This window comes from Sphaerodactylus townsendi, linkage group LG05 (genome assembly GCF_021028975.2).
Source record: "Sphaerodactylus townsendi isolate TG3544 linkage group LG05, MPM_Stown_v2.3, whole genome shotgun sequence".
NCBI lineage: Eukaryota > Metazoa > Chordata > Lepidosauria > Squamata > Sphaerodactylidae > Sphaerodactylus > Sphaerodactylus townsendi.
In genome coordinates, this window is record NC_059429.1 from 28,469,373 (window position 1) to 28,495,404 (window position 26,032).

The window sequence follows — 26,032 nt, forward strand, 5'->3', positions numbered from 1 at the left end:
AGTATTTTTTCAGATCTGCAGAGATGAGAAACAACAGATTTTCACTGGAATATGTGTGTGTGTGTAATACATATGCATTCGAGGGTCATTTAGAACAATGTATGTAATAAATTTATCATCACATTTGTGGCCAGGGGTTCCATCCTTTTAAAAAGATAGGAATTTTGTTCTATTTTGTTAGAACCTCTGAATTTTATAACTTTGTAAACTATGCAAGTTAAGAATGTTTGCAAATGTCTGTTATTTTGCATGATTTGTTTTGTGTGTTTTGCTCCTTTGCATAGTTTATTTTGCTTCTGAAAGTCATGGGGAGGGGCAGACTACTACGATGATGGAGTGAGGTGGAAGAAATCAAATTAAAATATGCAGAAATTGATGTAAGTAGGTAATAAAGGGATTGGTTTTTCACTGTTTGAATGAACTCTCAACTTAAAACTAAGCTCTAGCATTTCTGTGACTCATTTCTATTACCCGGGAAGGTGCTTACAGTAATTCTGGGCACGTTGCTTGGAAGACACCCTTCATCCTTGTAAAAAAGACTGTGAGTGTCCCTAACAGCCTTTGGTCTTAATTTTATTTTACTAATAAGTTGCTTTGTTTTGGTTACAGTGTGTTCAGCTGACTTCTATGTAAATATCATTTTGTTTCAGTCAGCTGAGCTATTGGAGGACATGCCCCATCCCAACAGGAGAAGGCAGAGACTGTAGTGAAGTTTTTTCTTACTGATGCTTGGCATCATGGTTAAGAGCAGGTAGACTCTCATCTGGAGAACAGGATTTGATTCCCCACTCCTCCACATGAGTGGTGGAGTCTTATCTGGTGAACCAGGTTTGCTTCTGCATGCCTGCATTCCTGCTGGGTGACTTTTGGCTAGTCACAGTTTGTCACAATCACCCCCACCTATCTCACAAATGTCTGTTGTGGGGAGAGAAAGAGAAAAGAGTTTGTAAGCCACCTTAAGTCTCCTTACTGGAGAGAAAGGTGGGGTATAAATCCAAACTCCTCTTCTTCTTTCTCATAATAGATATAAATGGAGGATTACAGGTCCATCCCCTTCTTTATAGGTTTTAGGTTTGCAGTAAGCCGCTGTCTTAAATCTGTTACATCTTCACTTCATAGTGCCAGGTTAACAGCTATGTATGTTTCTATTATGGAAAATAAATCAGAAGCTTGAGTTGATAGGGAAATCTAACCATGAATACTGCTGTTGATGAAATGCTTGTAGAATTACTTTACTACTGAGCAAGTAACAATCTCTGAGAGAGAAGATGCTGTCAAGTAGGTAACCTCAGATTTTCATCTGCATCACTATCACAGGCTTTGTTTTATTCATGTTGATTCCATCGCTATTGAACATTTCATCCCAGACCTGTAGGAGGTCTGTGCTAAAACAGCTGCAGAACTTTCCATTGAGGGGAGAAGAGGTTCAGTATTTACTTATCATGCAGCAATAATAATAATGCACAACGGCAAATTCCTCTTACTTTCAGCTTTTCTTCATATTACAAGGACTGGATTAATAATTGTCTCTGGAGCCATGTTTATACTTTAACCTGATAAAAATGCCACTATCCCCCAAGGAAGGGTGGCTCTCACAGTTAATTAAGGTTATTATTTGTAAATATTATTATGAACTATTGCTTGGTAATATTATCAAGGCAAATATCATTTCCAAACATTATTAAATAGAAAATATTTGCCAAGTGGTGTTTTTTTTGAACAAAATCAGCAATTTTGGTACAGCAGAAATTACTTCTGAAATATATTCAGAGTGGGTGAAAATACTGGTCTTTGGCATTGGCAGGCATCCAACACACATTTCCTCCAGGAGGACAGCATATGTGTTGATAGAAAGTTAGAGTCACAATTTTCACCAATCCCCCTTTCAATTCAGACCCCCTTTTTTGCCCCCATGCTGTTTCTGAGGGTCTGTTGACTCCCAGGAGCAAAATGTCATATAGTTTAGTAGACTTTTGTAGGTTAGCCCAAAGTTTGTAGGAAACTGCAAACTATTAATTCTTTGTCACTCCTTCAGCTGCTCCTTTTCTTCCTGCATATCCCAGAATAAAGACAAACATCTAGGTTTAACTAAAAAATTTTCAAGGACTTATCTGCAGCAACATATAAAATTACCTAATTAAAATCTATCCCACTGAACCAGTGGAATAGCAGGAAGTCAATTAACAGTACCCCACCCTGGTTCAAATAGCAGACACCTATACTTTCATGTCTTAGCTTTCATAGGCTTTGTGCTATTCTGTACTCAGAAGTTCTAAGCCTCATCTGTTCCCCCATGTTCTTCAACAACTGCTGCTGTCCTCCCCAAACTCCTATGGCTTTTGACTGGATAAGGATGAACTCCCTTCATACTAAGATGCTTCCCAGTGGCCACTAAACCTCCATCCTTACATTACAACTCATACTGTTCCTGTCAACTTATTTAGGGTTTTACTGGGCATACCACCAGATATTTTAAACTAATTATCCCAAAGAGGACAGCATGAAGCAGATGAATAAAGGACCGCCTCTGGCAAAGCTAAAGGCAACCCAAACTATTTTTGTTTGACCCATAAGTGATCAGCTAATCCCATGCTGCCCTGGGTGGGAAAGTGGTCAAAAACCAAGTGAACACCTCAAATACTTATTTCCCTGCCTTTTCCATATTAGTCAAGGTGCACAAGAAGAAGAATTGGATTTATATCCCCCCTTTCTTTCCAATAAGGAGACTCAAAGGGGCTTACAAACTAATTTCCCTTCCCCCCTCACAACAAACACCCAATGAGGTAGGTGGGGCTGAGCAAGCTCAAAAGAACTGTGCCTAGCCCAAGGTCACCCAGCTGACATGTGTTGGAGTGCATAGGCCAGGGGTAGGGAACCTGCGGCTCTCCAGATGTTCAGGAACTACAATTCCCATCAGCCTCTGTCAGCATGGCCAATTGGCCATGCTGGTAGGGGCTGATGGGAATTGTAGTTCCTGAACATCTGGAGAGCCGCAGGTTCCCTACCCCTGGCATAGGCTAATCTGAATTCCCCAGATAAGCCTCCACAGCTCAAGCAGCAGAGTGGGGAATCAAACCTGGTTCCTCCAGATTAGAGTACACCTGCTCTGAACCACTACACCACTGCTGCTCCCCACTATGCCACTGCTGTACAAACAGCTGAGTATCCTCATGCACAAATATGCCTCATTTTCCATTACTCACTCACTTCCTCACTTCTTTTCTTTTCTTGTTGGTGGAGGGGTTATAGCTTAAATCAAAGTGTAATCCTTATTTTCTGATTCTTTAAAAAATAGTTTTGCTTTGTTTTGCTTTGTGAGACTTCTGAGACCAATTTCTCTGGTCCAGTTCTAGCTTCCTCCAACATCATGGAAATGGGGCAGACCTGTGACCAGCTGCCAACTCTCTTTGGAGACACCTCCTCCTCACATCTTAGCCTCTTCTTTTCTATCAGCAGTAGGATACAAGTGTGTGTGTAAGGGTGTGTGTTGTAAGGGTGAGGAAAGGTGAATCAGTGCTAGCTGCAGTGGTGTTACCAGTACATGAAGAGTTGCTCCAAAAACAGTTGCCATGATAGCACTTGCAGACAGAGGCATACCTAGGCAAACTGGAGCCCTGAGCAAAACCTGAGTTTGATGCCCCACCCCCATGGGTGGCCACCCTCCCCCACTGTGACCAAACAATGATTTTTCCACCAGGTTGTTTCAAAGTCACCATCACATTATAGAACATCCCCCAACTCACAAATCTGAACACAGCAGAAATAATTTGTGGAAAACATTTTCAAAATGCTTTCAAAATGTGTTATTACTGCTATGAAAACATTTTATTACTGCTATGAAAACATTTTATCCAGTCCCCACAATTGGGGGAAAAAGCATCACTTTCTATGTTATTTAAACTGGGGACACCAGATTCTCCATTTAAGGTGGATTTAAAAGGAGGAATCTGGGCTCCCTAGTTTAAACAAGTGATGCTGGAATCCACCGCCAAACAGCATCATTTTCAATGGTGTTTAAACTAAGGAGCCCAGATTCTCCTTTTAAATCCACCTTAAAGGGAGAATCTGGGTCCCCAGTTAAAATAACGTTGAAAGTGATGCTATTTTGGGGTGGATTCTCTCCCACCTCGAAACAGCATCCCTTTCAATGTCAAAACTGGGGATCTCAGATTCTCCCTTTAAATCCATGCCGAAGGGTGGGATTTAACAACAACAACAACAACAACAACAACAACCTTTATTAGGCATTGAGAGAATAAAAGAAAGAAAGAAAACAAGAATTGGCAGAAAGGGAGTGGATTTAAAAAGAGAATCTGGGGAAATTTAGGGGTGCCTATGGTCAGGGGTTCAATTATTAAGATAGAAGCACCAAAATTTCAGAGTATCTTCATTAGACCCTACTGATGAAGTTGGGTTCAGGGGGTCCAAAGTTATGGACCCTCAAAGGTGTAGCCCCCATCTCCTATTAGCTCCCATTGGAAACAATGGGGGATGGGCATTCCCTTCCATAACTTTGTACTCCCTAAACCAAACCTCACCAAGCCCAGGTCATATCATCAGAAGAGTCTCCCAAAAAATCCCTGAAATTTTGGTGCTGCTAGCCTAAAACTTGTGCCCCCTGTAGGCCAAAAATGGAAAAAACACTGAAAATACAAAATCCCCCACAAACGAACCTGCAATTTTGTCGCCCACCACAAGGTGGCACCCTGGGCAGCTTCCCACTTTGCCCAATGGGAGGAACGCCTTTGCTTGCAGAGCCAAAGTCACTGGGAAAGCTGCACCAGGAGTGGCTACACCAATGGTTATGCCAATGCAGGAGACTCATTCTAGGCCTAGCACCTTCAGCAGCATTTGCTATGGTGCCACCAAAAGCCACCCCACCAGGAAAGCTATTACAGTGGCATGATGAGGGGCACACCAAGTCTATCATTGTTCCAGGACACTCCTTTTTAACAAGTATCTTTGGGCATTCTTTTGGTTTTGGTTTTACAGTTCTTCTGTAAAAATGTAGAGTTGGAAGAGACCACCATGGTCATTTAGTCCAACTAGTGTTGTGTTGTGTTTTTAGGAGAAGCAACATTAGTGTGTGGTGTCAGTATCTTGCCAGGTCTGATTTGCTGCCTTGATAGTGACTTGACAGGTTGGTTTGGCTTGGAATCCCTTTGGTTCTGTTGAACTTGCCCCATTGAGCTGTAGTTCTGTGGTTTGACCTTGATTCTGTTGGTTCTGTTTGCATTTTGAGGTTTTTCACCAGAAATTGCTCTTATGTGTTTGGCTATTGGCTTCTTTGCCCTGGAAGAATCATGGAGGGTTTTTTTCCTACTAGGAAATAATAGAGATGTCAGCTGACTGACTAGGGGCCTGTAAAATTGGTTTCTATAAATCAATCTGTTTCAAACTTGGGGGGACAGGCAAGAGTATGGCATTTTCTGCTCAAGTCACCTAGAAAATTTCCAAAATATTTTTGATGTTTGTTTGTACTAACCTGCCCCAAACGTTTAACGGTGACTTTGCGGGTTTAATTTTTTTTTTGCTTATTTGTCAAAATGATGTTTCATTGCTTCAGTGCTCTGTAACTTTGTTTAATCAATGTTTTGTTGATTCAACCAAACAACAAAAACACACACACAAAATGATGAAAATAAAGAGGCAAGAGGAAACGGAGTGAGATCAGGGCTGTGAAAAAATGGATCCAAGGGAGATGTTGGGAGACTGCACAGAGGAGTGGAAAATGGCAGCAGACAAGATAAAATATGAGCCAGCATGGAAATGTTTCATCTGAATACATCAGTGTAAAAGTATTTTTGAAAGCCACAGAGAAAAAGCTACTTGGAAACATTTTTGGAGCCAAACAGGGAAATATTTGTGTGGAAATCCTTAAAGTTCCCTGAAGTTTTGATGAAAAATGGCAACCAGTCCTGGTGGACCAGCCCCTCATAGGAAATAATGGACATCTAGAAAATGGATATCTAGAAAAAAATATAACCCAAATGCAAAACCCCCCAAAGTATTAAGGAACCTGAATAACCGGGAATAATGGTGTTTATATCTTTCCCTAAACAAAAATTGACTTATTTTGAGGTTCACATCAGTAGTCAGGGTATCTGAAGGACTGTCTCCTTTTCTAATATCCGGCCCACTAGCAAAACAACAGCCTCTATTGGTATTAAACATTAACATTACAGAGTACTGCAGTCTCTCATGTCCACATACCAGCTTACTAGTAAAAATCTTCTTAAGCCCTTGTCTCTGTGCTCCTGTCTTCAGAGGTGAGGTATGCGGCAACTAAAGACAAAACGTTTTCCATGATGTCACCTTGCCTCTGAAATATCTTCCTCCTCTACTCTATTTTAAGGACCAGTCCAAAGCACATTTTTTTAACAAAGGCATTTAATTGACGATTTTATTTGGCTGATATACTTCTCTTTTGTCGATAGTTTTGGTGGTGGTTATGTCCAGTGCCTTTTTTAGTTGGCTTGTTTTTAAATTGTTGTCATTTTAATTGTGAACTACCTTCAGTAGCACTCTGAAGAGGTGGCATAGAAATATTCCAAATAAATAAATGTTTCTGGAGCTGGTCCTGGTCCATCAAGATGAGTCACAGGCCCCAATCCGGGGGGGGGGGGGAGATAATACCCGGCTGGAGATAGTTTCCTTTGAGAAAAGGCCAGTTAAAAATTAAAATATTTATTTGAACTATAAAAATAAAAAACCACAAGAGCTTACAGCCTTTGATCTGAACAGACATTGCTTTCAGACAGCTCTTCTATATGTCAACATTCTGTTATGTCAGTCAAGAGCAGACTTGCAGGATGTTTGCCTCCATGGGGGACTGTAATATAGTTTAGGGAGGCCTGTAATATAATTTCTTCTCCACTGACCAATATGTGGTTTACCCACTTCTGCAGAGTAGAATCAAGTACTGACAACTTCTTCCATGCAGAACAACTTGAATGCTTCTGGGGGTATAAATATATAGAGGAAGTGATGTCTGAGTTGGTATGGTCATCCCTGTCAGTACATATTCCTGTTCCAGTCAGAAATAAGTGTGAATTTTATGTTAACGAATCACCATCAGAAATCATTAGTGTACCCAGAGAAATAGGTTGTCGGACATTACTTCTCCCAAGGGAACTTCCAGTGGAATATTCTCCCAAGGGAATATTCCAGTGGAATATTCATATCATTCCATATGGCACACAGAGGCTGCATGGTTTTTCAGCTTGACTGAACTAAGGAACTCTGGTTCAACTCCCTATTCAGCCACCAAACTCGCTGGCAATTCCACCCTAAGCAGAATCATGCCCTTCTAAGCTCTCTGAGGCAATGGTGTGAAGTGAGTAACCTTGGGCCAGGCATTCTCTTTCTGCCTAACCTACTTCCCAAAAGTTGTTGTAAGGATAAAATGTTGGAGGAGAAAATTGTGCATCCTTACAGTGAGGGTAGGATAAAAATGTGACAGATGATAGTGTTAGCGACAAACCACTGAACTAGAGACAGGTGATGGCTTATCAGTGGATAGATGGCTGTTAATTGTTTCATTCTTTGACCTTCTTTATCTGCAGTGCAGTCTGCAATTCCCTTCTTTTATTCACACACATATTGATCTTCTCCAGAACTATTCCAACTTGAATTTCAGCCATATCATATCATCGCTACCATGCACCATGCCTGCATGATAAGATGACATTTAATTTCCATGATATTGCACGCATATCAATTTGCTTTTCAGCTATATAAATCAAGTCTTTTCAATGGACAAATAAGTTTGATATTTAAATTAATCAATTTAGACTATATTTATAGTTAAGTAATATGTGTGAACAGAGTCTACAAATGTCTATATTTATAGTTGAGTAAAATGTGTGCACATATATTTTATTACAGTACAAATGGGCATGCTTTTTCAATGAAGGTGGAAATTTTGGAATCTGGATAATGAGTGAGATGCAATGCACAGGAAGTTGAATCTGGGGTTTGAATCTCTACTTATTTATGAATTTAACTGGTTAAGTTTCTACCACAGGGAGCTCCTTGAAAGAAGGAAAGAATATAGATGTGACTAATAAGCTGTAAATGAGGCATCTGCTGATTGATTCTAAATTGCAACAATATTTAGCAAAGTTAGATATGGCAGAAATTGGTTTATTAAGTTTCAGTTTGTCTCTCTGCTGATACAAGGTGTAGTCATAAAGTATGCACTGGAAAATAAGCTTAAGGCAATTGAACCAGCTTCTGGTTTATTCATTGACTGATCTATTTGGATTACCATCTTGCCTTTTCCTAAGGATATAATTGCATATAGAAAAAGAAAAAGCTACACCAGCAGTGAAAGGACGCATAATAGCTAAATGGTCATATAGTAGATCAATGAAAGGGTTGATCTACAATTATGAGCACATTTTAACTATTCATATGCAGTTATAAAAAAATAATTCCTGATAATCTCCCTAATGGGAAACTGGTCCAATAATCCATTACAGTTTGATATCTTAGTCATGAGGATTATCTTGGGGAGAGGGGTATGGACTTGGAATATGACAATTCCTCTGCATCTATTAGATTTGAGGGGATATATAATGAGTTAGATCTAGCAATGTATAAATGGAAATGAAAATTCTGCTTCCTCAAGCAGTGGCATTAGAGATAGTTCAACACTTTCTGTGACTTGCACAATGTCTTGTACAAGTGGAAACACAGGTCAGGATACCTAGTATAAAATGACAGCACTGTCTTTTGAGTATGTGCATGCAGAAATTCTTGTCTAGGTCAACCCACTGAGATGGACCCAAAGGCTGGCTTCCAATAGAGTCTATTGAAGAAAGACTTTTCTCCATTGAAGAAAGGCCCTCAACTAGCAGAATGGATTCTTTGGATCCAGCCCCAAAGTTACACCATAAACCTTATAAATTTCAGCTCTAATTATCTGAAGAACTCCCATACTTATAAATTACTCAAATGGTAACGTAAGATTCTCTACATCATTCTCTATAAAGAAATAAATTTTAATTAGCCTGTGACAGTGGCAGAAAATTGAGTCTGTTTTATAATGATAAATACAATGCATATGGAAGTTTACCAATTACAACAAGCTATATCAGTCATGTTGCTAGGTTTTTAGACACATCAAGACTTTTGGATCATCAAGATTTCAATTCCTGTTTGAACATGTCAGGCCCTTGAAGAAAAGGTATTATGCAATACGGATTATCAGAGAAAACAGAAACAAAGACACTGCATAGGTTAATGAGTCTGGATACTGTAAAAATAATCGTTTGTTGTCATCTTCCACCAGCAAGGGAAACCTTTTGTTTCATATAGCTTTCATGTAGTGATCCCTCCTTCTTGCACTGTTTTAATTGTTTTAATGATTTTTTGGTGTATTTCAGCTTGATCTTAATTATCCTAATGATATAGTTTAGTTTGGTTTTAATGATTTTTTAATATCCACATGTTCAGCTGCTCCATAGAGAATACAAAGGTAGGGATTTATACTCTTGTAATCAAAACTGTGAGCAATGTATAAACAATGGCTAGCAGTCAGTAGGACTGAATAGTTTAGTACTTTACTCAATCACTAATGTCCTTGAAGGACATTTTGCAGCAAGAGATAGCAATACAGAGAGTAAAAAAATCTGAACTGAATTGTAAGAATGTCTAGCTTAGGACAAATTTTATGTACATGGAAAATTCCACATACCCATGAGCTTTTGAAGATTTATTGAAGCCAGATACTACTGGATACTGGCAGCTCATGGTGGGTTTTCTATTGAGTTTAAAGAAGCTTTCATTGATATGAATTGTTGAATGATTGTATGTTTTGACATATATTTGTGGAGGCTGGGGGATTAGTTGCCTAATAGCCTCACTTGTAGACTCTGCTCACAGTAGTGATTGAATAAAGTAGTAAGCTGTTCAGTCCAACTGACTGCTAGCCATTATTTGCATATGTTCTGCTGGCTACCTGAGCCTCAAGTTGTGTTCTGTTAAACAATCCTGCCTCCATATTATCTAGTTTATCAAGTTGAATTGATAGAACAATAGGGTCATTGGTCTGACTGAGATTTGGGCTTTGTTACATGGACTGCTGACTGTTATCCATCTTCCGCTCAAGGTGGGAAACATGGCTGACACAGCTACCCAAGCCAGTTTCCCATAATTGCCACTCACTGCACTGATCTCCAGCTCCTCTGGCCTGTTTCCTCTACTGTCTTTGTTCTTTCTGAAACTGCTTCTACACTACACATTAACTTTTTTTTACTCAGTGAAGTACCTAGAAAAAGCCTTGAAAGAAATGGAATACACATGTTCTAATAGAATAATATTATAAAAGGCATTATGGGAAGGAACTGAAGAATAAACTGTGTGGCCTTTATGAAGCTCTGGATCATAATTCATTTCTAAAGAATTTATAACATATAAGCAAACAGATATAAGATAAAAGACTTGGCAAACCACCCAACTCTTGCAAGTCTGGCAGCACAGTCCTCAGCACAATCTACCGATGGGCACAGAAGAATGTAACTCTGCTTAAAATTGCACTGTACACCAATGCAGTGTAGTGGTTAAGAGCAGTGGACTCTTTGTTTCCCCATCTCCCCACATGAAGCCTGCTGATTGACTTTGGGCCAGTCACAGTTCTCTCTGGACTCTCTCAGCCTCACCTACATCACGAGGTGCCTGTTGTCGGGAGAGGAAGGGATTGTGATTGCAAGCTGCTTTGCACCTCCTTAAGGTAGAGAAAAATGGGGTATAAAAACCAACTTTTCTTCTACTTAAATGCAGCATAGGTTAGGGTGACACTCAGCAGTCCAAAAGTGGACTACTTATAAATCTAAAGGTTCTGCCTTACTTTGCCAGCAAGCCATGCCATTCAATGTTTTGTCCCTCTCCTGTAGCTAGTAATATCTACTTGTTGCTGAACTGAACTCCTTCTGATATGATTCTTTTGGATTTAGGCTCCTGTGTTTATCATTCTGGCAAGAGTACATGGCACAAAAAGACTCTCCAAGCATAGAAAACAACTAACATCCATTTTTAACAAACCTGGAAGACATTCCGAGCTTGCCTGCCAGGGATGAATGACTTTCCTTTAAGACCTGATGAATAAGTGCTTCCTGCACAGGGATTTCAGGATATCATTTTGTTGAGATGCTGCTGCTGTCCACATTGGGTGAGAGCTGACGCTTTGTAGGGCCTGGCATAGGCTGCCTCCGAAGCTTCACATCTAAAATGGCTTGAAAGGACCTAGCAGCTGGCTGATAAACCTGACCTCTGCTTCTGAGCTTAATCCAGACACTCATCTTCTGGGCACCCACTGCCTCAGTTGTGTACATGCAGCTTTTTATTCTTAGGCACTTGTTGTGAATGGGAAAAAAGTCTGGCAGAATGGGAGGTTTTCATACAGAATACTGGCTTGATGTAACTTTGGGTTTCTGCATGAGTAATTTTTTATGAGTCAACAATATTTTTTCTCACTGAAATTGTAGAGTATTCATCCATGTTGTCTTTTACAGATATGCCTTAAGGTGTTAACCACTCAAACCTTGTACCAAAATACCTGGATTAGTTAATGTAGTTAATACAATGAATTCAAGCTGAAAAATTAACTGTTTGTGATATCTGGACACCCTCAAATCTGTTATTCTTGTGACTGGTCATCTTTTATTCTGTTCTATAGTCAGGGTTGTTGTGACACCATTTAGATAGAATATACACAAGGCATAAGTATACACAAAAATCATTTAAAAATCTTCCCAGAAAAGTCAACCAAAATAAGCATCACTCAATCAACATAGTCATAGGATGGTAAAATAAGTACATTTTCTAAAGTGCAACATAACATTTTAGCAGGATTTAAAATGACAATGAACACCTGAAGACACATGCCCATGTGCTTGCTAAAATACTTTTTTGCAAGTGAACCACTCAAAATAGTAAATGCTGAAATGATCAACATGGGTTTGATCATACTTGATTTGACACATATTTCAAACTAGCAGGGCACCTGTGCTTCGCTATGCATACTTCATCACAGGCTCTCTATGAATTTCGGGGTGACATTCAACATACTTCTTTACAGCTTGTTTGTGAACTTTGGGGTGACATGCAGCATATTTCCTCACAGCCTGTCTGTGAACTGATGGGTTTGTTTTTGCATATTTTGCAGCAGCTTCCTGTAGTTGTCTTTTTCTAATGCAATGTGTTATTGCTCTCTTTCACCTGGTGGGCTCCAAAAGACGTCATATGGAAGCAGCCATTGTATTTTCAGGATGCAGAAAGGAAGTGTTCTGCCATTGGATGCTGATGAGTGAGAAGGCTATGAAGAGGTTCAGGGTAGGGTTGAAGGGCAGGGAGTTGGACTGTACCGCCACTGCAGCACATTCCTGGGGACTCATCCCGCCACTTCAGAGCATGACACCAAGCACAGGGTGATCGGAGGCCGCGAGCAATAAACTTTTCTGCACAGTAATCAATCTGATGTCCAGATGCAAAACCTGACAAATGTTTAGTAGTCCAAGGTGATAGTGTGGTTTGTAATCTGTTTTGATTGTATTTGGCTGTAGCGGTGTTGTTAACATGAGGGTGGGTGGAGGTGTACTTTTTCACAGCCTGTTTGTTAACTTTGGGGTGACATTCAGCATGCTTTTTTGCAGCCTGTTTGTTGAAGCTAGTGGTGTTTAACTGTCACCCTTAGAATGTTTGTGCAGCATGTCTGTGGACTGAGGGGCTGGTTTGCCCTTAGAATGTTCGCGCAAATGGCCAAAGATGAGAAGTTAAAACAGTAATGTGTAATAACTCGAGTAAAACTGAATATTTTGAAAAATCCTTTCTTAGCACCTAAACCACATAATGAACTGGTGTGTCAAATTTCAACATTGTAGGTTTGATGGTTTTGAGTTCTGTGCATGAGTCAGTCAGTAAGTCAGTGAGTGGTATTTCGCATTTATAGATATAGATACATCACAGCAGAAGCAATCTTGTTATGTCCATTTTACAAATGTATGAATGTATTCATTTATTTGATTTTTTTACTCTGCCATTTCCTGACTAAGTCACCCTCAGGACAACTTACAACAAGTATTCACAACAATTAAAACTGTCTATATAACATTTAATACACCAATTGAAAAAAAAACACCTCAGTGGAGCCTAAGCATACAACAAGGGGGACGAATCAGAGGGGGAAAACCAATTAAAAACTCTAATAAAAAAGGGAAATCTAAGAACAACAATACAGCAATAAATTGGGGAAAAGGAGGGCAAAACAGGGGAGAGAGACCAGCAAGATGGAAACTGTCACTATCCTCAATAGTTAAGCTGGTGGAACATAGTTTTATAGCCCTTGCAGAATTGCATCAGGTCATATATGGCTTGTGTTCCACTTGAAAGAGGCTGGGACCACAGCCAGGAAGGTTCTGGATGAGGACAGCTGGATGATTTTTGGTCCACAGAATACCAGTAAGTTGCTTCCTGGTGAGCAAAACACTCTTTGGGAGAGGGTGTATCAGGTGATGTGACCCCCTGACCAGTGCAGGTGGAGCACTGGTCAGATATGTGCCTGTGGCAGGGTCCCCATAAGGACCAACACTGCCCCATTCTGAATCTGATGGAGTTTCCAGAGCAGTCTCAAGGATAGCTCTACATACTGCAAGTTATAGTAGTCGAATTTGGAGGTGACCATTGCATGGATCACAGTGGTTAGGTCAGGGCAAGACAGGCAGGGGGTCAGTTGCCAGATTTGATGAAGGGGGAAAAATGCCATTCTGGCTACGTTCATGATCTGTGCTGTGATCAATAAGGAGGAGGAAGAGGAAGAAGAAGAGGAGGAGGATTTTGGATTTATTTCCCCCTTTCTCTCCTGTAGGAGACTCAAAGGGGCTTACAATCTCCTTGCCCTTCCTGCCTCACAACAAACACCCAGTGAGGTAGGTGGGGCTGAGAGAGCTCCGAAAAGCTGTGACTAGCCCAAGGTCGTTCAGCTGGCGTGTGAGGGAGTGTGGCAGAGCGGGGAATCAAACCCAGTTCCTCCAGATTAGAGTACACCTGCTCTTAGCCACTACACCACTGCTGCTCCCACAGTCATCCAGAGTCACTCCCAAATTTAACTGTACATTATCAAGAATGGGAAGCTGGCACCCTGATCCCAGGTCTTATTGGTCCTGTCACAGGACCTCAGTCCTCAATGGATTCAATTTCATCTGACTGTGTCTCAGCCTTTCACTGTAGCCTCCAGACAACTGGTCAATATAGCCAGGGCAGCACTTGGCCATTTACCAATCAACAGATGTATCTGGATATCATCTGCATACTTTTTACAGCATTTGCATTATTTTCTTAAATATAATTTAAAAACAGAAAAGAAAATACAGAAAGAGAAAAAAAGATAATATAGTTACCCATAAACTATATATATATATCTATTAACACACTGGATTTTAGAATCACAATCCTAATATTCAGAAAGAACATAACATAATTTTAAAATCTGTTACCTTCTAACTTTTAGTTCCAAAACAGCAATAAATGTCTAGTAAGCAGTTGCTTAAATCAATATTCTTATTATCGTTGTTATTCTTTCATCATCAATTCAGCCTCAAATAAGAAATACAGTTCCCATTTCAAACTCTTGTTTTGATCATCTGTTTACAAGATTTGTTAATTTAGCCATTGTAGCATATTCTCTAAGGCCGTTTCTGCACGGCCAGGAGGGGTGGCTTCCCAAGTCTTGGGTGCAGGAGTTCTGCTGGCGTGGAGTGGAGGGAGTCCGGGCACGCAAGCGGTCAAGCGCAGGCAGGCGGGGAGGCCGACGCAGGCGGTAGGTGGCTTTCCGCGACGGGCCGCTTCTGCGCCCTCTCTCGCCCCACTCACGGTAAGTCCTCCCTCATCGCCTGCGGGGCGTTGCAGCCCACGCCCACGCTGCCCCTCCGACCCCTGGAGGTTGGAGGACAGTGTGGCCGCGGAGCTGTATGACGCCCCGCAGGCTTAACGGTGGGAGTGACACCGCGTGAGTGGGCGGAGACGGGAGACAGCGTCTTCCCGGTGGTGCGGTTCGCACCGCGCCGCAGGGAAGACGCTCCCTCCCCAACAACAACCCTTTAAAGGCTTGACGCCGCCCTGGGGGGAGGAAAGCGCATTCAGGTCGCTGTGCTGTGTTGCAGCAGCGGCGCCTGTAGATACGGCGCCTGGGGCTTTGACCAGGTCACATTAATGGGCCGTGCAGAAACGGCCTAACTTTATCTTCCCAGAGTTCTGTGTTAAGATCTCTTTCAGTTTTCCCATGGGATGCAACTATTACTCTTGCAACTGTTAGTAAGTGCCAACATAGTTCGTTAAGCTTCTTAGGAAGATTTTCAGGCAAAATGCCTAATAGCACAGTGTTGGCAATAAAAGGAAATTTTAGTGTTTTGGGTTTTTTTTGCATTTTCATATGTACTTCTATCCAATACTTATTGATTTTTTTTACAAGTCAACCACATGTGAAAGAAAGACTCAACCTCTTCTTGGCATCTGCAACAAAGACCATCACTATGTTTACTCATTTTCTTAATAACTTCAGGAGTTATATGCCGTCTTAAAATATTTTATACTAATTCTCTTTTAACATTTGACACATGGTAAGTTTAATGTTCGATGTCATCTGCATACTGATGGCAACCCCATCAAAAACTCCCAACTAGCTGGGTGAGTGGGCACATATAGAAGATAACATTGGGGAGATGATTGTCACCTGAGGGACTCTGCACATTAAGAAGTTCTATGAAAACATCTTCTCCCTTGTGCTATCTTGTTGTATCCTAAACATTAGAGAAATGACACTAGCCACTGCAAGGCTATCCCACAAATACCAACATCAGTAAGACAGTGGGCCAATAGTTCATGGCTGACCATGACAAACACTGCCATCAGATCAAGAAATAACAGCATTGATCTGCCTTGATCCAGCTATTGACAGAAACCGTCCATGAGGGAAACCAGTGTTACGTCTGTCCCATGGCCAGGTCAGAAGCCTCAAGCCTGACTGAAATTGGTCCAAAGCTGATGAGTCCTCCAGGGAAGCCTGGAGCTGTTCTGCTGCCACTTTCTCAACTACTTTATGCAGGAACAAAATATTCAGCACTGGGCAGTAGTTGGATGGAGGCTGCATATAAATTTGTAGCAGCCTTCATTGCCATTCTTTTCATGTTGCTGGGACTCAAAACCCACAATTCAGCTCAAAATGGTAGTATTCACTCAGTTTCATTTCCCCTTGAGTTTGGATATGTTTTTATGATTACCTTTGCAAGTCTGAAACCCCTACCCAAATTTTTATCACAATTTCTTGGAGCAATTGTGTGACCTATTTCTATGTTGTACACTCAGATCTGAGAAACTTTGATCATATTTGAGAGGCGGAGACTTGATCCATCCTGGTCCATCAAGTATTTAGTACTATAGATAAATCTTTAGGAAATAAAACTGAGTCACATTTTTTGATTGCTGGAATTAGTTTCCAACTTTCTACAGGCAGTCAGATCAGGTAGAGATTAAAAAAATGGGAACCAACTCTGCATGAAGACTCCTTGGCTGGCAGATTTCTTTTGCAATGGTATTCCTTGCTGACTGTCAGTGTGATGACCTATGATCATTGCTGCTTGTAAGAAAGCAAATTCATATAAAATGGCACTGGCTTTATCTTGTTCTTGGCTTCTGAAATGAACAAATATCTACTTGAATTAACTGCTTCAATTGGTTTATTGAAAATACATTGCTCTCCAGACGAAATGCTTTGGTGAAACATTAAGTATTCTTTCAAATTCCAGTGTAAAGGCTCTTTGAGGTTCATTTCTAGTTAGAATGAGAATGATTGTGATTGAAATTTTGTTTATTACTCTCCTTTGAATAAATATTTCATATTTAATTGCAGGTGGCCTAGTAGATGACTCAATTTATTCCCAACACTTACAAAAGCACTTTTTTTAAAAAAAAATCCTACTGAAATAGGTATATATGCAGATTATGCAGGATCTTGTGGTTATTGCACTGTTGGTTTGACAGCTTTGCTGAAACAAAGTAATATACATCAGATTCTGTTAAACTTACAGAAGACATTTAGATTTTCTTCATAAACCAGCATGCTGCATGTTGCAAACTCAATCTATACCCGTTACTTCAATTTTAAATCTGGATAACTGTTGTGGTTTCCCAGAAAAAAATGATTTGAGCTATAATTTGATAAGGTGACAGACATATTTAGCTTGTGATCTTTTGTCTTCATTTTACAGAACTGTATGCCTTCCATGTAGAAGGTGAACATTGGGTGCTCCATTTTGCAGCATCATTTGATGGGCATGGGAGGGAAGCAGATTCCCCCCAGTTTTTCTATGGAACCTGTGAAGAAGGGAATTGCAGCAGTAACCCCCCCTCTCCCCCCAAAAAAACCCTACAGAATATCACCAGTCCTTCTGCTTGGTGTTTGTAAAAGCACTAGAACTTGTACAGTATTGTTGGCAGGTGAATAATAACTTCTCCATCAAAAGAGCAAACTTTCTTGGGAAGTCTGTTGTCATGGACCTCACAGAAAGGACAAGCATAGCAGCATAGCGTCTCAAAGTGGCTTGCAAACTGCTTCTCTTCCTGTCTTCACAACATACACCTTGTGAGGTAGGTGGGGCTGAGAGAGTTCAGAGAGAACTATGACTGGCCCAAGGTCACTCAGCAGGTTTTATGTGGAGGAGTGGGGAAACAAACCTGGTTCACCAGATTAGAATCAACTGCTCATGAGGATGAGTTGGGAATCAAAGATCAGAATCCACAGCTCTAAAACCACTTTACCATGCTGAGAAGACCTTTCTGGCATTCAGAAATCTGTCCACCTCCCTTTCTGTGTTTTCTTGTATTTTTTCTGTATTGTAAGTTGTTTTTAATCCAAACTGGGGAGGAAAGCAGGATATAAACAAACAAACTAACTAAGCATCTACAAACTGGGAAAATAAAAAAGCTCTAAAAATTCATCAGTGTCAGGACTGCAACTCCCAGCATGCACTGGCTCCCACCTTTTTCCAAAAAGAGCGGGATAACAAACTGAGAAGCTACATCCCACTGGAGCTTCAGAACCAATGAGAGGCCAGGAGCTGGGGGGAAGGGAAAAGTTGATTGGTTACTGGCTTTTTGTAATTAGAATAAATACTGGAACTGAGGACAAGAATCCTCAGTTCCAGCACCCTGTAGCTAGGGTGACATAATTCAATAAAGTTCCTTCCTTTTTATTAAGCCGACTTTGTTTGAGGGTGTTCAGCCTTACAATCAGAGTGAACCATGAAGTGTTAATCCTCCTAATGAGGCTGAAGACTGAATATATCACATTATCTATAGTTCATGATAGCATGCAAGGTACTCCTGTTGCTTTTCTGGGTCCAATATAACTTGTAATCCAGAGCCACCTGCTCATGCACACAATCCCATCCAATATATGTATTATGAAAGAAAAAAATCTACTATATTTTTAAAAGAACATCAATGATGCTAATGAGTCTAGGCTTACAGTCCGAGTGACATGTGAAGGGAAATTTAATCTTAAAACTTGAATTTTGGTGGGGAAAGTGATCTCATATAAAAAGGAAGAGGTAGAGTAACTGACATTGGGCCTGGACATTTGACATCTCTCCCCTTCTCAAATTCTCCTTCCCTATCACTGTTCCAAAATCACCAAGCCAGAGTTGGCAAGCCAGAGTAACAACAAGGTAGAAGTCCTCTATATTCTCCCATTGATTCCTGTGCTAGTTTTCTATTTTCAGGGACTTTTCAACAGAAGGGGGGTTCATGAAATGTATTCTCCTCCATCTGCAGTCTGAAACTGTACAATCCCTTCTATCACCTCATCATTTTCCCATCTCTTTCAGGTGTATATCAGACCTTATTGCTGGCACTGTAGAACCAACATTTCAAGTACTTGTAGATGATTCCCCTTCTGAGAATCTCTCATAGAATTCCCATTGCTCATCTTCATTTTATTCTGTACTGTTCCTAATCAACACATTCTTGCACTGAGCATTATTTATTCATTTGCTTCTTGGATTTCCTCAGATTAAAGCATGCCTATCTGTGGAGGGCTTTTATTGTGAAGGTGATGCCCTGTGCAACCAACAAACCAATCCTTGCCAACTGGAGAAATGCTCTCAGAGCTTTCTATCCCCATTTATATTACAATGATTAACTATTCCCTTTCTGAAGGGCAGGGCAGAGGCTTTGATCTTCACTGCCTCCTGGCTAAGCCTCAAGACTCTGTGGCTTAAACAGATCAAAACTTGTGATCCTGGGATAAATAAAGTTCTTAGCTGTCAGAAGATACTTTCTTTTAAACTTGCCCCTCCACAGAAATAGAAGAAAGTGATGCATCTGAAGTTGTGATGTGTTAGCACCACCATCAAATATGTTTCTGTCTTTGAGTTCACATTTCAATTTGAGAAATTTTGTATTATTTATTTCATATATGTCTAGCTTACCTCTCAATCACACTAACCTTCAGGGTAGTTTCTTAATTTACTTCAAAACAATAATAAATTTTGGCAATAAAGCTTTTAAAGACCAGACTGTTTAAAAAGCTGACCCAGCAGCAAAAAATCACATTATTATCAGTAGGTTTAGGTGAACATAGCAAATTTATTCCGGCATTTAATAGTGATAGTGGGAGAAGAAATATGCCTAGGAAGGAACTTCTGTAGCTGTGTCACAACTGCAGAGAAGTCATCATGTCCAGTAGCCTAAACTCTGAAGTTGAGGACCTTTGGAACAAGACCGTCAATGAAGGTCTTAGCTAATGGGCTGTTCATGTAGAAGAATGCAGTCTTTTACATATCTTGCTAATTTAGAGTTCTATAGGTTAAAACCTGCTTGGGAACAAACTGGTAGCCAAAGAAAATCTTTAAGTACTTGTAATTTTTTTTTACCATGGCACGTCCCTGGAGATTGACTGGCAGTCATTTTGAAAGATGACACCCTGAAATTTATGCCAACTGACTCATGATGTCCACAAATGTCACCCAGAGATGAAGTCTACTCAAATATTTCTTATATTATGTCTTCTATCTCATATATGTCTTCTATCTCATATGTGCATAAATTTCTATCAAGCATAAATAATTTACTGAGATCTGTAATGGGGACTAAGTCATTTGGATAACTTGAAAATTCTAAACACTTTTCAAAAGCAAGTCCATAACAATTTGCTGTAATCAAACCTGGAATCATTGAGTCTGTTATCTGCACCTCTATAACTGTGTGGTTTGGTTCTGCAACCCAACAAGATCGACACAGACTTCAGAGAATAATCAGAACTGCAGAAAAAACAATTGCTGCTAACCTGCCTTCCATTGAGGACCTGTATACTGCACGGGTCAAAAAAAGGGCTGTGAAAATATTTACTGACCCCTCGCATCCTGGACATAAACTGTTTCAACTCTTACCCTCTAAACGTCGCTACAGAGCACTGCACACCAAGACAACTAGACATAAGAACAGTTTTTTCCCGAATGCCATCACTCTGTTAAACAAATAATTCCCTGGATAATGTCAAACTATTTATTATATATTTATTATATAATTACTGCACTACTTTTTTCATCATTCCTATTACCCATCTCCTCCCAATTATGACTGTATGACTATAGCCTGTGCTGACATTTCATTTTATTTTATGATTTTACATTTTATGTTTTTATTACTATTGATTGTTTCCTGATTGCTTACTAGACCTATATGACAATCATTAAGTGCTGTACCTTATGATTCTTGACAAATGTATTTTCTTTTATGTACACTGAGAGCATATGCACCGGAGACAAATTCCTTGTGTGTCCAATCACACTTGGCCAATAAAGATTCGATTCTATTCTATTCTATTCTATTCTATTCTATTCTATTCTATTCTATTCTATTCTGAAGGGGGAAAAATAAGTTGGATCCACTACTTTTTCTTTCTTTCATAGGATCCGAAACATATTAGGCAGGATAGTTAGGAGACTAAGTTGCTACATCAGTTAAGATCAGCTGGTTACTCTTCTCTGGTAAATAAGTCACTTTTCCCCTCAGATAAACTGTTGAAACTTTGCTATATTAAGAAACACACAAAATAACTCTTTTCTACATTTACAGATTTTAGGTTTCAAGCCAAATAATAAACAAAGTCTGAACTTGCAGAAGTATGTACACACACTAAAAGAGATTTTAGTCAACTGACTTAACGAATAGAGAATATTTCACCCTTTGAAAATTTGCCCAGCATGCAGTGCTTGTATGCTAGAATGAAAAAAAAAAACCCTAACAAAAATTATCCCACAACTTTACATGACTTGTAATGTGGTCAACAAATTCAGAGTCATGCCTCTTCTTTTCCCCAGTACCTTGACTCTTGATGTCCTTACTAGACTGCTTCTCATTCAGACATGCCAGAGAAAAAAGCACTGTTGGAACCGACAAGAGAACGAAGTCAGAACAGAAAACTCATTATCCTTGAAAGAAACTTGTGATGAGAACCTGTTAGCATTGGTGAAGTTTGGTGAAAATAAAATAAGACTGAAAGCAGTGGCTGGAAGAAATTGTCTGAGGAACTGAAACACTATCCACAGACAATGGAACAACTAACATAAGCCACAGCTTCCCCAGCCAAAAACTGTTATGAGGGGAATGAACATTGCTTTGTGATGGAAGCAATGTTCATTGATATATCCTGCCACCTTCTCTTACAGTAAAAAGAAAAAAAAATTACAGTAAAAAAAATTAGTGAATCTGCCTTCACTAACTGGAAAAAAATGCATTTAACTGTGTCCCAGGTTCCACCGTCTTTTTTGTAGGAAGATCTGGAGAGATGGGTGGTTGGGTGGTCCCCAGGTCCAGGCACCACCCACAAACACTGTAGCTCAACAGAGAATGCCTGAAGAGATTATCCATGATACTGCAATTCTTACATTAACATGTTCAAAAATTGAACTGTCCTGATAAAAGTGTAATTTGAACAGAACAGTGTTTACCTATCATTGATTCATTCTTTGGTCGCTTTCGCATGGCCACGCTGGGGGTTGGGTTGGCGTACATGATGCTGACCCAACCCCCAAGGGACCGTTCGCATGAACGGTCCCGGTAACGACAGGGAAGACGGTGCTTCGCAGCCGCACCGCCCTCACTCCCCCCCAGTGGCATGAAGCCTCAATTTTCCCACCTCGCTCCCCGAGTGAGGTTTTTGGAAAATGGCGGCTTCCAGTCACTGCCATGCGAACGGCAGCGGCTGGAAGGTGCCATTACCCCCTTTCACAATCGACTTACCTTCCCTGCGACCTTCCGGCACATCACCGAGGCCAGGGGACACGCCCCCCTGCCCTGTGCGACTGCTCTGGAGTCGCAGGGCAGGGGTGTGTGTCCCCAGGCCTCAGCAACGCACCGGAAAGTCTCAGGGAAGGTAAGTTGATCGGGAAAGGGGGGAATGACGCCTTCCAGCCGCTGCCGTTCACATGGCAGTGGCTGGAAGCCGCCGTTTTCCAAAAACCTCTCTCGGGAAGCGAGGTGGGAAAATGGCGGCTTCATGCCACTGGGGGGGAGCGAGGGCAGTGCGGCTGCAAAGCAGCCCCCCCATGTGAACAGCTCCCTAGGGACGGTGTTTTTGCTGTCCCTAGGGCGCTGTAAATGGCCCGTGCGGAAAGGGCCATAGTTTTATAAACATAATTTGTGTGTGGTCCCCTGCATATCCTACTGTTGGAGGGCCACCCTCTGCTACCTTCATGGCAATCTCCTATAATTATAGGGCCTATAATCTCCCATGATCACACACCTGGAACAGAAAGGGAGTTAGATCACCTTGTTCTTCCTTGTGTGCCTGGGCAGTCTCTGTGTCACCTTCTCTATTGGTTCCAACTTCCACTTGAGCTCAGCCTGTTTATCCTTCATCATCAAACTTGGGAGTGATTCCTTTATTGGTTTTTAGGTTCTTCCCCTTCCTGGTCCAGACCCAACCCACTTTCCCCGCTGATTCTTCTTAGGACATAAAAGCTGAAGGAGAAGTTACCCTATTCCCCTTCCATGCTGACCACTGCCTTGGCCAAGTCAGCCCCAGGAGCTGCCATAACACCCTCCTCCTCCTGCCATGCTTTGTTTGGCCACCAGACTCCAATGCCTGTAAGGACTCTCATCTCCTCCTGTGATACTCTGTGGCCTTTGAAACCTTTCGAGCCCACTCCATCTACTTCCACCTCTCCCTGTTCTTTATCATATGTCATGATGATGGCTGATACTTTGGGTAGCTACAGCTGCTTTTAAGGAATTTTCCTAATTTCACTTTTGATACTTAGTGTGTGCGTGCATGCACGCGCACACACAAACACACACAGACACATGCACGCACATATATGTACTTTGGCATGAAGTTAAAAAGAGCTTTTTTTAGTCTTACAAACCAATCAGCTTGTAATTATATACTGACTTTCATCACAAATGATTTTTTTTTAAATATTATTATACTTTATTGAAAAATATTAAAAAGAATACAAGTTTTGCAATCATACTTCCATTTCATACGTTCTGTTTTAAACATTAAAAATATGTTGTTTCCCTTTCTTGGGAATTTCGTATATTTAACTACTTTAACCAAAAGACTTCTCTTCCGACTAGAACATTCCAAACTGAAATCAAACATGTGGAAATATTACATTTTGAGTCTGCATGTAATAAGACTTTCATAACAAATAAAACATCTATCGTTCCAGTTATCGTTATTTCAAACACTTATCCTAAATAATCTACCTACATACTTATTTATCCACTTAATAATTATTCTATCTATACTATCTATTTCTATCTACTTAGTGATGGATTTGAAGTATTCTTCCAATGGTTTCCACTCCAGTTCTTTCTTTCTTGTCTCTTCTTCCTGTAATGTAAGTGAAATGCGCTCCAAGTCCATAAACATATATATTACGTTTTCAAACCGACGTCTCTACAGTTGGTATATTATCAGTTCCATACCCGGCGCGAATTAACATCACAGTGCTGCAGCTATCAGGTAAAGTAATCCAGTTTTGTATACATTGTAAGTTCCTTATCTTTAAATAAACCTAATAAATACATTTCCAGTTCCATTTTAAAATTGTACTTTCAAATATATTTTTGTAGATGGTTATGTATCTTCACCCAGAATCTTTTATTCTTTACAGTTCCACCAAGAGATGTAATAAAGCGTTCCTACCTCCTTTCCACATTTCCAACAAGGTCACGGGTGAAAGTATTATCCATTTTAGCTATAATTACAGGGGTTAGATACCATCTATGGATTACTTTGTAGATGTTTTCTTTTACATCTGTACATACTATAGATGTATGTGCTCTTTTCCATATTAGATTCCCAATGTCGTCAAGATCAATATTCCTACCAATATCTTTTAGACCATTGTAACATGGATGTTCTAACTAATTCATCTTGTCTGTCTCCAAAATCTAATAAGAGTATAGGTAGATTCTACTAATTAGCTTTTCCTTCCCAAATTCATGATTTACGATCTAGTTTGAAGGTTTTTTAAAAAAACCCCACCGTTTATTATCACTCTTAAGTAAAATCCATAAGTTGTGCATCACATTTGTACCAATGGCAATGTTTTGTCAGCTATTATTACATTTCTCTGTCTTTTTTAAAATTAATTTCTCTGTCTCAAATAATGTGCTCTAACAGTTCTTTATAGGTTAGGCCATTTTATTTCTGTAGACCAACCTTTCAAGGTTAGGGCTTCCAACCTTGACAAGCATAACGGTATGGTTCTATAGAAGTCAAACCTATATCTATCCCAGACTTTTATTAAAGATCTTCTGATATAGTGTTGATTAAAGGTCTTATATCTATTCTTATCTTTGGGTGGCCATAGTCTTTCATGCCATCCATGATTGAGGCCATAACTTTTCAACATTTAACAGCTTAGTTTCTGAAAAGGTCAATCAATCCCTTGTAGCCATACACAAACATTTGCAACATAATAGATATAGAAATCGAGGTAAAGATAAACCTCCTCCTTTCTTTCCTTGAGGTAATTAAGATCACTTATGCATATTTCACTTTCCTTGGTTTTCTTCCGCCCCATATAAATTTCGAAATGTCTCTTTTCCATGTTTGAAGACTGAATTTGTTTATCTATAAAAGGGATATTTTGCTTAACAAATACATCAATTTAGGCAAGGATGTTCATTTTGACCAATGCTATTTTGCCTAAAAAGACAAGTTAATCTTACTCCAGTTAATTTAAATCCTTTTTTATATGTTCCTCCATAGTTTTTTCATAATTATTTTTATAGATATCAAATTACATTTTAGACAGATTTACTCCTAAATATTTTACTTCTCTCACTATTTTTACAGCCCGATACTGCCATCAATTGTATTTCCTCCTCTTTCGACAGATTAAAAGGTTAGTATCTTTGTTTTTTGTGTTTATTAATTTTAAATCCATGCCAATTGTCCAAAATCGATATAATTTTCCAAAGATAATCTATTTGATGACAGGATCGTCAAGATAATTAAAAGTATCGATCAGCGTAAGCTTGTATTTTATAATTAAAATTCTTTATTTTAAGTCCTTCAATTGATCTGTCTTGTCTGATGGTGTGTAAAGTAACTCTAATACCCCATACTCATAAAAGTTGTGGGGATAGAGGGGCAGCCTTGTCTTGTTCCTTGAGAAATTTTTTGAATAACTTTTGTAAGGGGATCCATTAATTTTTAATGAGGCATTCTGATCGTTATATATTACTTTAAGAATTTCCAAAAAATTTCCTTTTATACCTATTTTTTCCAATAATTTTATCATAAATGTCCAATTTATTTTGTCAAACGCCTTCTCGGCGTCGAGGAATATTAACGCTGTTTTTTGTTCAGGTTTATTTTTTAGAATTTCTATAATATCAATTATTGTTCTAATATTATTTTTACCACTTCTATTTGGTAAAAAGCCTCTTTGATCTTCATGGATCCATTTTGTAGAAATTCTTTTCAGTCTTTCAGCCATTATTGGAAGTTAAGATT